This window comes from Mirounga leonina, unplaced genomic scaffold (assembly GCF_011800145.1).
Source record: "Mirounga leonina isolate KUSES-001 unplaced genomic scaffold, KU_Mleo_1.0 Mir_126, whole genome shotgun sequence".
Lineage (NCBI taxonomy): Eukaryota > Metazoa > Chordata > Mammalia > Carnivora > Phocidae > Mirounga > Mirounga leonina.
The window spans coordinates 12,538,659-12,549,386 of record NW_023270314.1 but is presented as its reverse complement, the minus strand read 5'-3'; positions in this window follow the sequence as shown (position 1 = coordinate 12,549,386).

Here is a 10,728-nt window from a genome sequence, read left to right as displayed (position 1 = left end):
ATTCATAGAAATAAAACCATTCGGAGATGTCCTTTTACTCTCCAAATGAAATTTAAACTCCTCAGCCTATCCTCCCAGTCCAACATGATCTAATTCCTGCATGCTCCTCCAACCCCATTTGCCCCATTCTTGCTGCTTATTATGCTCCAGTTTGCCCTCACCCCTTTTCTGCTTCTTGAACACTCCACAGTCTTTCCCTCTTCAAAGTCCTTGCACTTGCTGTTTCCTCTGCCTGGAGTGTCTCTGCCCAGCAACTCGCATGCTGTCTCAACTTTCATCTTCCAAGTCTCAACTTAAATATCAATGTTGTTTCATTCTAAGAAATCTGCCCAGAGCACCCTTTCTAAAATAACCCTCTGCATACCCACCCACCCCAGCCAGTTATGTTTGTCATATTACCCTGATAATTCCCTTCATAGCACTTATCACATTCTGAAATTAACTGTTTTATTGTTGTTGTTTGTTTTCAGCTTCCCCAGTAGACTGTAAGTGCCAGAGGAAGCGGTATTGTCTCTTTTCACGGCTGTTCCCCAGTATTAGAATAATACCTAGCACATAATAAGCACTCAGTAAATATATGTTGCATAAACATAGTGAAATTTGGGGGGAATGAACCAATATCAGAGACCTTGAGTTAGCTGATCAATTGAGTACCTCTTCAAACTAAAAATCTAGACAGTCAGAAGTAGAATTATGACCCAATTCCCTGGATGGAAATGATGCAGTAACACAACCTCAGAGCATTCAAAGATATTCCTCTTAGTTGGCTCAAAGATGATTGTTGTCTAGAGAAATCCAGTATTGCCAGAATACTGGGTCATCATGTGACCAGATCTGAGCAGTAGATGGTATCTAAATACATAAATAATAATCCACCACTTTACCACTTCAAAAGATGCTACAGAAGGCAGAGCACAGCTGATCTCACATTACTTCTCCCTCCCCAGAGCTCTACTCCTCTTACAGGTGAGTGAAATTGCAGGTCTCTAAGAGATTAAGATTCACAGACACCTGCACTCCTCTAGTCAATTGCTGTATCAGGATAGGAAGCTATAAGAGAAAGTATCAACACATTACCATGGCAACAGTTCCTATTATTTTTATCCTTACAAATAATACTGGGTAAAATTTAAGGAAAGGTGAACCACAACTTCTTATTGAGTCATTCCCCCAAAATTGGTCTCTGTTCTAAAATTGAGAATATCTTCTTATCTGGGACCTGAATCCCTGACTTGAGGGTGATGACAGAGTCACAGTCTTGATAAGACAACAATTCTCTGGCTTCCTGCTCTAAGAATGCCTTTCCCAAGGTCACAAATGGCTGGACAACTCTAGCACATTTGTGGCAGACAGGACAACCGTAGCAATGTTCACAGATGGTGCTGGAACAAAAAATCAAAGTAAGAACTATCACCCAAGTCACCAAAGGATTACACATCATGGGCTAGTCTCATCAGATAAAATGAGAGTGAGTGGATATAAACTCTAACAGCTCAGTAAAGCCCTTAAAGTAGATTAGATTATTACTTCAATTCTTCACTTTGTCATTATGTTAGAATTATTCATCTATGCCTCTTTCCTATATCATGATTACCAGATTAGGTGGAATTTATTTTTCTGCGCTATTGATGTTGGGACTGGCCATATAACTGGATTTGGCCAATAGAACCTTAACAGACATAATGCAAACAGAAGCTTAAAATATGCTTGCATGATTTGGTTTGTTCTCTTGCGCTTCTGTCACTAACCATGAGAAGGACATGCCTGTTGGTTGCAGAATGAAATGTGTGGAGTATATTTGAAATTAGACCAGCAGCCTGTAGCTGACCCAGGCCTATGAACAAGACACTGTTTTAAGACACTGAGATTTGGGCATTGTTGTACAGCATTATCACAAGACAATCCTCACATGGAACTTCAGAAATCAAAGTTCAGTGAAATTATTCCCTCTGTCTTCTTCATCAGTGAACTTGTCATTGTTTTTTGCATAATTGAGGAAGGTTTTGGCCATGCCAGCAGCCCATGGTGCAATGAACCAGGGTTCAGTCAATGAAAATTCCCCAATTACCCAAGTATAAATAATGCAGGTTATAAAACTGTCAAGAAATACTTGTGTCCTTTTTCCTTTGGGAGTTACTCTTAATTTCACATGATGGAAGGGTCTGGAAAACTAACCTATCCTATCCCTGATTCACCTGATTAAGAATTTACTTTGGTGGCCTCAGAACAAGTTCTCACTGATATTCCAATAACTTCAAAGCAATGTTGCATTAAAGTTCTCTTAAGAACCCCTTAGGGAGTTGATACTTTGTATCCATGTCAGATTTGACTACTACTCAGAATGCAAGCCATCCACGCCATCCACATTGTCCAGCACTCTCTTCCAGCACACTGCTCTTGCAGCCCTTGCAAATGGAGGCATGTCATTGATACCTACTCTTACTTCACAGATTACTTCTTAGATGCAGCTTCCAAACTGTTACTTCTTATCATAGATAAGGTTATTGGCCCCAATTCTTCATCCTGTCATCAACACCCTTTGTCATGGAACTTTACCATTCTTCCCACTAAAGGGGCAGAAATATCATCCTGCCACTTGTCTTTGGATTTGACTTGCAGTGGTCAATCACATAAAGAGGACATGCCAGCTTGGCAGTTCTGAGCCTGAACCCTAACAGCTTAGACCTTAAGAGACCTCACATTTTTACATTCACCCTCTTAGATCCTCAGACAAAGAGAGAGATACTGAAAGCAGAGCCAAGCCATTGTCAGGAATGCCAATTAGCTAAGTCAAACCTTGGTCAATGGACCCCAGATGGCTTATAGACTTAAGATCCAAATGAGTGTTTATGTATAATGGTGAGAGTTGGTGGATGTTTGTTACACAGGATTTTGTGACCATAAAAAAACTGATACACATCCTTACCTGCTATTTTTAGAAAAAAAGAAATCCTTGTAGGCTTCTGTCATTTATCTGCACCACTGTTTATACCTATTTGTTGACAAGACATTTTTATATATTAAAGATATTAAATCTTTGCCATGATTTCTAAAAGAATCTTTTTCCAATATGGTTTTTATCTTTTAAATTTGCTAAAAGGAGTTTTTTTAGTACAATTTTTAAAATCTGATTTAATAAGCCCCACTGATCATTCTTTATGATGTTGCCTGTCTTTGTATTTACAAAATTGGTCATCAACCTCAGATCAGTTAATTACCTCCATTTTGACTGGAACATACTTATTTACATATTTAGGCCCTTTGTATAAATTTGGAAAGTTATCTGCAGGTATGCCTTTGTGTATTGCTACCATTCCCAGAAAGGCAGAGAAGTTCTTCTTTTGGAATATCTATATTTCTTAGGTCTTGTATTTGAGGACACAGAGGTATAATCCATGGGTCACATTCTGTCCAGCTAAGATATTAATAAAATACAAGATTAAGTGTAAGAAATTTTGAATTAGGAGTCCTTTTATAAAAATCTTATTTTATTTTATTATGTTATATTAGTCACCATACATTACATCATTAGTTTTTGATGTAGTGTTCCATGATTGTTTTTGTATAACACCCAGTGCTCCATGCAGTACATGCCCTCCTTAATACCCATCACCAGGCTAACCCATCCCCCCACGCCCCTCCCCTCTAGAACCCTCAGTTTATTTCTCAGAGTCCATAGTCTCTTATGGTTCATTTCCCCCTCCGATTTCCCCCCCTTCATTTTTCCCTTCCTTCTCCTAATGTCCTCCATACTATTCCTTATGTTCCACAAATAAATGAAACCATATGACAATTGACTTTCCTGAGAACAAATAAAAATTAGTTATTTGTGAAGTTACATGAATTTCCCTTTTCATTCATTATATTTCTGTTTTGGCCTTTCTAGTCACATAGCTTCTTAAAGGACAAAGGCCTTGTCTAGAAACTTAATATTCTGTCTACTCTTTTCTGATCAAAGTGAGAGGTTGCAAAAGCTTAGAGGAGGCGTGAAGAGATGGACCTGAAGTTAGAATGCCAAGATGCCAGTAACCACTGCTGGCTAGCCACTCTGTGACCTTGTGTACTTCACTTACACTCTCTTGTGTGTCAGTTTCTTCATCTATAAAATGGGTACAGTAATGGTATTATTATGTAGATTATATAGGTTGATATTTATAAAGTGTTTAAAATAGTGCCAGGCCTCTAGGATGCACCATGGAAGGGTTTTTACCAAAAATTAATTAAGTAATTAAAATTAAAAAATAGAAATTTGAAAGAGAAAGAAATGTGTTCCACAGAGAGAAAACAGAATGCACAGGCTCCCGGGGTTAATGCTTTCACACAATAATAGAGGTGTGCCAGCCATTTTCAAGTCACCATCCATTCTGATGAGCTGATGCCCAAGTTTTGTGTTTCAACTCTGACCCTTGCAAATGTTCCTGACAAGAGGGAATTGAGAATCTAAGAGACTAAAAGCAAGAACATTTCAGGGAAAGAGTGTTGGAAAATGAGGTTGAATGGATGGTAAGGGCTAGCTGTGGGGCCATTCAGGCTTCAAAAGTTGTCTCCTAGGACATAGGTAGCCCCGGATCCATGGCTGCCTGGGCATCAGCACCTAAACGAGGAATAGTTGTAAGCAGCCAGTAGGCCTTAGAAACTGGTTCCAGCACCTGGACATTGATGAGACATCATCACTGTCAAAAGAGAGGGCAGTAATATGGAAATAGGACAACAAAGGAATCTCTAAGAATAACTTAGAATCCCAAAAATTGTATTCAGGCCCACAGATCCCATGTCTGTGAGAGTTGAAATCTAAACCATAGAGTTAGGAAGATTTGGATTGCAAGTAACAAACTATTCTATTCAAATTGGCCTAAAACAATGGAGGGGATTAATTATAACACTTGACTAAAACATAAGGCAGGTTTGGGGCATCATTTAATTTAGAAGCCAACTCCATTTCTTTGTGATTCTCTAAACTTTGGCCTCCTTATATTGGCTTCATTCTTAGGCTAAATTTCTTCTTGGTAACGAGATGCCTACAGCAGTAACTGGTATTACAATCTCGATCATTCACATCAGGAAGGGATGATATTCCTCCGTTCGGTTATTGATCAAAATTTAAGAGCTTCAGAATGATTGGACTCTCTCTGAATGAACCTCCATAGCCAGGTTAATTCCACTGGTCGTGTGTTGATTGGACCATTCACTATGGCAAAGACATTGACCAACATTTATCTTCATCCTTCCCCACTTCCTTGCTTTATTTTTACTCTGTAGGTCTCATCATTCAACTTGTTATATACTTGTGTTTACTTGTTGTCTATTTCCATAAAAGAATATAAGCCCCATGATGGTAGAGACTTTGTTTTGTTGCTTGTGCCTAGAACTGTGTCTGGCACAAATAACTATTTGTTGGTTGGATGGATGGATGGATGTTTGTAGAAGTGTGTGTAGTGAATGGCTATTGAAGAAGCAGAGGACAACCATAGACTGCTCCTGCAGGAAAGTTGGCTATAAGTGGAAAAAGATGATAGGGCTGTGGCTTGAGGAAGACTGTGAGTGTGGGACAAGGTTTCTTTTTGTAAGAAGAGAGCTTTCTACATAATCATATGCTGAGGAAAGAGATCCAGAAAGATAGTTTGAAGTGTGAACTGCACACTCTTTTCCTAAAGTAATATAACTGGAAAAACAAACTCACTTCTCTTATTTAAGAAACGAAGCAAATCAGTTTTAACCCTTATCTTGTTTTCCTTGAGTGACATCTAGAGTTAGATCAGAAGTACTAAATTTTTTCTAGCTCTGCTTCATCTCAAGATTATCATTTGTGTGGATCAGTGTTTCTCAAATTATTTTCTATGAAACAAAGAAACAGACTGTTACTGAGTGATAAAGCTAACATATTCTTGGATCAAACAACTTCTGGAAACAGGTGAAACAATGTTAAAGAGTTGTTTTAATGTAGAACCCCTCCAAGCCTTTAATATTCCATTGTAAGATCTAATTCCCAGATAGAAAATATAGTTTGCATCATTTTCCCAAACTTGCTAAATAAGAAAACACTTTTGCAAGTTAAAAAAAGTATACATTAACATGTTGAGGAAATGCTAATATTCCATGGAACAGAGTGAGAAATACTGGCGTCTGTCACATTCGCTCTTTTCTTGGTAGCGAGGAATGCCTTTGTTTGTGTTTAATGCTGTTAGGTCCAAAGGATCTGTACTATTATGGTGGCCACATATTCTTGATTTGGCACCAATTTCAGTTACTTGGTCCCATTGTCCCTCTAAGCATTTTAGAACTTTTCAGAGTTTGTTTCCCAATTTTTGATTCAGAAAACACATTCACTACATACATAGAAAAACAGTTTGGTCAATCAAGACAATACAGTTTTCAAGAAACTGCTTCGGCTGTTTATTACAATTTATCAGATAACTGACATACTCACCTGAGAGAAACTAATGTACAAAAGGCAGCTCAGAGAAGTATAAAGTCTTGTAGGTTATGGTTTTAGTCTATTTCATAATAATATATGATCTTATTGAAAATATTCAAGCCTCCGTTTCTATATCCACAAAACCACAAAATCAGTAATACCTTTGCCATCTACTTCTCAGTCATTGGGAGGATCCTTCAAATCTGTGCAAAAATGATAGTTCCATCAGAGAGCCTTTTCCTGACAACCTCCATCCCGGATCTCCTTCCCACCTTGATTTTTCTTAACGCTTTTCATCATCTGATATACCCTATTTTTACTTTTTTTTTTTGTAGCAAGAATATTTAACGTGAGATTTACCCTCAATAGAGTTGAAGTGTACAATACAGCAGATCTCTAGAATTTATTCATCTTGTATAACTGAAACTATACACTCAGGACAGCAACTTCCCATTTTCCCCCTTCCTTCAGCCCCTGGCAACCACCATTCAACTTCCTGCTACTATTTTAGATATCTCATGTAAGTGGAATCATACAGCATTTGTCCTTCTGTGACTGGCTTATTTCACTTAGCATAATGTCCTCCGAATTCATCCGTGTTGTTGCATATGGCAGGGTTTTCTTCTATCTCATGGCTGAATAATGTTCCATTGTATGGATATACCACATTTTCCTTATCCATTCATCTGTTGATGGACATTTAGATTGTTTCCATATCTTGGCTATTGTGAACAATGCAGCAATGAACATAGGAGTGCTATCTCTTTGAGATCCTGATTTAAGTTCTTTTGGATATATACCCAGAAATGGGAAATCCTGCATCATATGGTAGTCAGATTTATAATTTTCTGAGGAGCTTTCATACTATTTTCCATAGCAGCTGAACATTTTGCATGTTGCATTCCCACCAACAGGATACAAAGCTTCCAATTTCTCTACATCCTCCCCAGCACTTGTGATTTTTTGGCTTTTTGATAATAGCCATCCTCACAGGTGTGAGGTGATATCTGATTGTGGTTTGGATTTGCATTTTCCTGATGATTGCTGATGTTGAGCACCTTTTCATGTACTTATTGGCCATGTGTATGTCTTCTTCAGAAAAATATCTATTCAACTTATTGCCAGTTCTTAAAGTGGATTATTTGGTTTTTTGCTACTGAGTTGTGTGAATTCTTCATATATTTTGGATATTAACCCCTTAACATATATGTTCTTTGCAAATATTTTCTCCCATTTTATAAGTTACCTCTATATTTACTTCTTTATTTCTTTATTGTTTGTATCCCCCCCAACTAGAATGGTATTTTCACCTGTTTAACTTGTAAAACAGAGATTGATATATAACAAATAAAACAAGTCAATCTTCGTTGGAATAAAAAAATGCAATGTAGTAATATTTATGTAAACCCTTGGAAAGTGATATTAGAATAAATTGGCAGAATTGGAAATAATATCAATAAAATCAGGTACATATGAAAGCTCAACATATATTTATGGCCAATTGTTGATAACATCAGGAAATTAACTGGTAAAGAATAGTCACTGTGGGCTAGGGTAGTCGCAGAAGACTTTGTAGATCAGGGAGGATCATGAAGAAAATATAGAATTTGGCTAGAAATGGAAGGGTCAAGAGGGCATAGCAGGTAGACAAAGCAGCATATACAAGATCTTAAAAGCAGAAAAAGCTTGTCTTATATGGGGGACTTTTTTGAAAAATGGACCGACCTCAAGGGAGGCATACATGTCAGGGGATGGGGTGTGTTGGATTGGTAAACTCAGTCACCTATTTGACAAATGCTTGTTGAGCACCTAATGGGCTCTAACTACATTACATATATTACCTCACTTAATCCTCCACAAACAACACTAAAAATAGATACTATTTCCATCATCCCTACTGTACAGATGACGAAAGGGAGGGATAGAGATGAAGCTCACTCAGCCTTTAAATTCCAGCCAATATTTGAATGCAGGCTCTATTGGTTGCAGAGTCTGTGTGCCTAACCATGATGTCATTTTATCTGGTATTTCCAAGGTGCCAAAGACTAAAGGATGAACTGATTTTAGAAGAGGAAACAAAATTTTTGCTTTTGACATTCTGGTGAGATGTCTTACATGGAAATGTCAAGTATACAGCTGCATGTGTGAGTATGGAATTCAGGGGATAGGTCAGCCTGGAGACATCAATGGAGTCATCAGCACACAGACAAGTATTTCAAGCCTTGGGGTGGAATTGGCTATATCTCATAGCGATTTCTCACAAGGATTAGCAGAGGCCCAAAGCCAAGCCCTGGGGTCCTCCAAGTTGTCATTTTCAGATAGCAACTCACTTGAAGGCCTGAGAAGCAGTATCCAAGTGAGGTAGAAAGAACCCCAGGGGAGTGTGGATTTCCAGAATCTAGGCGATTAAAGTGTTAGCTTGATTCTCAGCCAGGCTTTGTCCTCATGGTGGCAACTTGGCTGCAGCAGTTCAGCCTATATCCCTTCAAGCTTAAGGCTCATAGAGAAGAGAGAGATTCTCCCCCTCCCTGTACACAACCGCCACCCCCACCCCCCCACCCCCCCCCCCCCGCCATGTGCAGGGAGAGAATCCTGGAGTTCACTCTGACTGGACCTTCTTGGATCATGGGCTTATTCCAGAATTCTCTATCAGTCACTGTGACTAGGGAGCCCTAATATATGGATGAAAAGCTGGGACTCCACCACCCACTATAGCTTGTACTTCGCATGACATTCTCACCAGAATTTCAAAATCACCGTGGCTAGGGGGGGCACCTGATTTCTACGAAGAGAATGCCTTCTCACCAGTGCCGAAGAGTCAGATTATCTTACCATGCAAAGGCTGCTGGCACTCGTGGTGGTCCATATCTTAGCCCCAAATCTGCCTTCTCAGTCTAAGATACTCTAAGTTGATCTGAACGGGGCAGGACTCGATCATAAATGGCATGGGTAAATGGAAAATAGAAAATCACCAGAGCCTCATTTCAGATTAACTGCTTTGGAAACAGTTCTATTTAAAAGAAATGCAACCACATGGTTGGGAAGCCATTCGCCCACTCTCTTGCTGAAGTTCCTATCTTGTCATGGAGGGTAAGGTTAGGAACCAGCCATGGTTAGGATTTCCAGCATTCTTGGCAACAGGGCTCCTTTGGCTCTTCGCCCTTATCTCTGAATACACCATTCTCTCACTCATTGATTCATTCAACAGCAGTTTATTGAGCACCTACTTGGATAAGGCACTGGTTAGGTACGTGGGGACACAAAAGTAAAAGAATCAGACAAAAATCCCTCTTGTCATGAAACTTAAATTCTAGTAGAGGGAAGCAGGCAACACTAGATAGAAATAATACGGGAGTCATTTGTAGAGTATATTAAAGGTGATACATGCTATGGAGAGGGGGAAAAAGGAATGTGGGGTGCCATAGTAGGAGGTGTGCGATTTTAAAGAGGATGGCCACTTCTCTTAGACTCTTTTTTTTTAAAGATTTTATTTATTTATTTGACAGAGAGAGAGAGCACAAGCAGAGGGAGAGGGAGAAGCAGGCTCCCTGCTGAGCAAGGAGCCTGATGCGGGGCTCGATCCCAGGACCCTGGAATCATGACCAGAGTCGAAGGCAGACGTTTAATGACTGAGCCACCCAGGCGCCCTCTTAGATACTTTTTTCTGTGCCAGCTACCTTTATTTGTGAAGAATTTTTTCCAACCAGTGGTGCATGAAGACATTTAATGCAAGGGGAGAAGTGGGGTTCCAGAGGACATCAAAGTACCACTGCTGGTCCTCAAAGGCTGCTGGAAGTGCATAGATCAGAGTTCATTCTTGAAAACATGGAACAAGCATAATTCATCCTAAATCACCTGGGATATGGGTTGTCTAGTTTTGAAGGGTGGGGAGCAGAAGGAGTTGGAGGAAGCTTTGGATAGGAGCTGAATAGGCAAGTGGGGTCTCCTTCCCCTTGGGGGATTCTCAGTCCCCATCTGGACTTCCCACAGCAAATGCAAACACCTGAGTTTAGAGCAGGACTTCTCCCTCTCCCTGGAACACCCAGAACAGCTGGCAGCTGGGGTGCAGCACCCCCCCAATCTCACCGGGGCCACGGGGAGAAGCCCCAATCTCTTGCTGAGCAAAGTGGGCTTTGGACGGGTAAAGAGAAAGCACAATGTATTATCCAGGGCTTGCTTCTCTCTATTAAATTATTTGAAATTTAAAAATCAATTACAATGTACCGTTTGTAGTTAGACATGGATAAGATTTCAAACTTATTATTAAATAAACGGCCCATAGGACATTTTGGGCTATGTATCTCAGAAAAAGA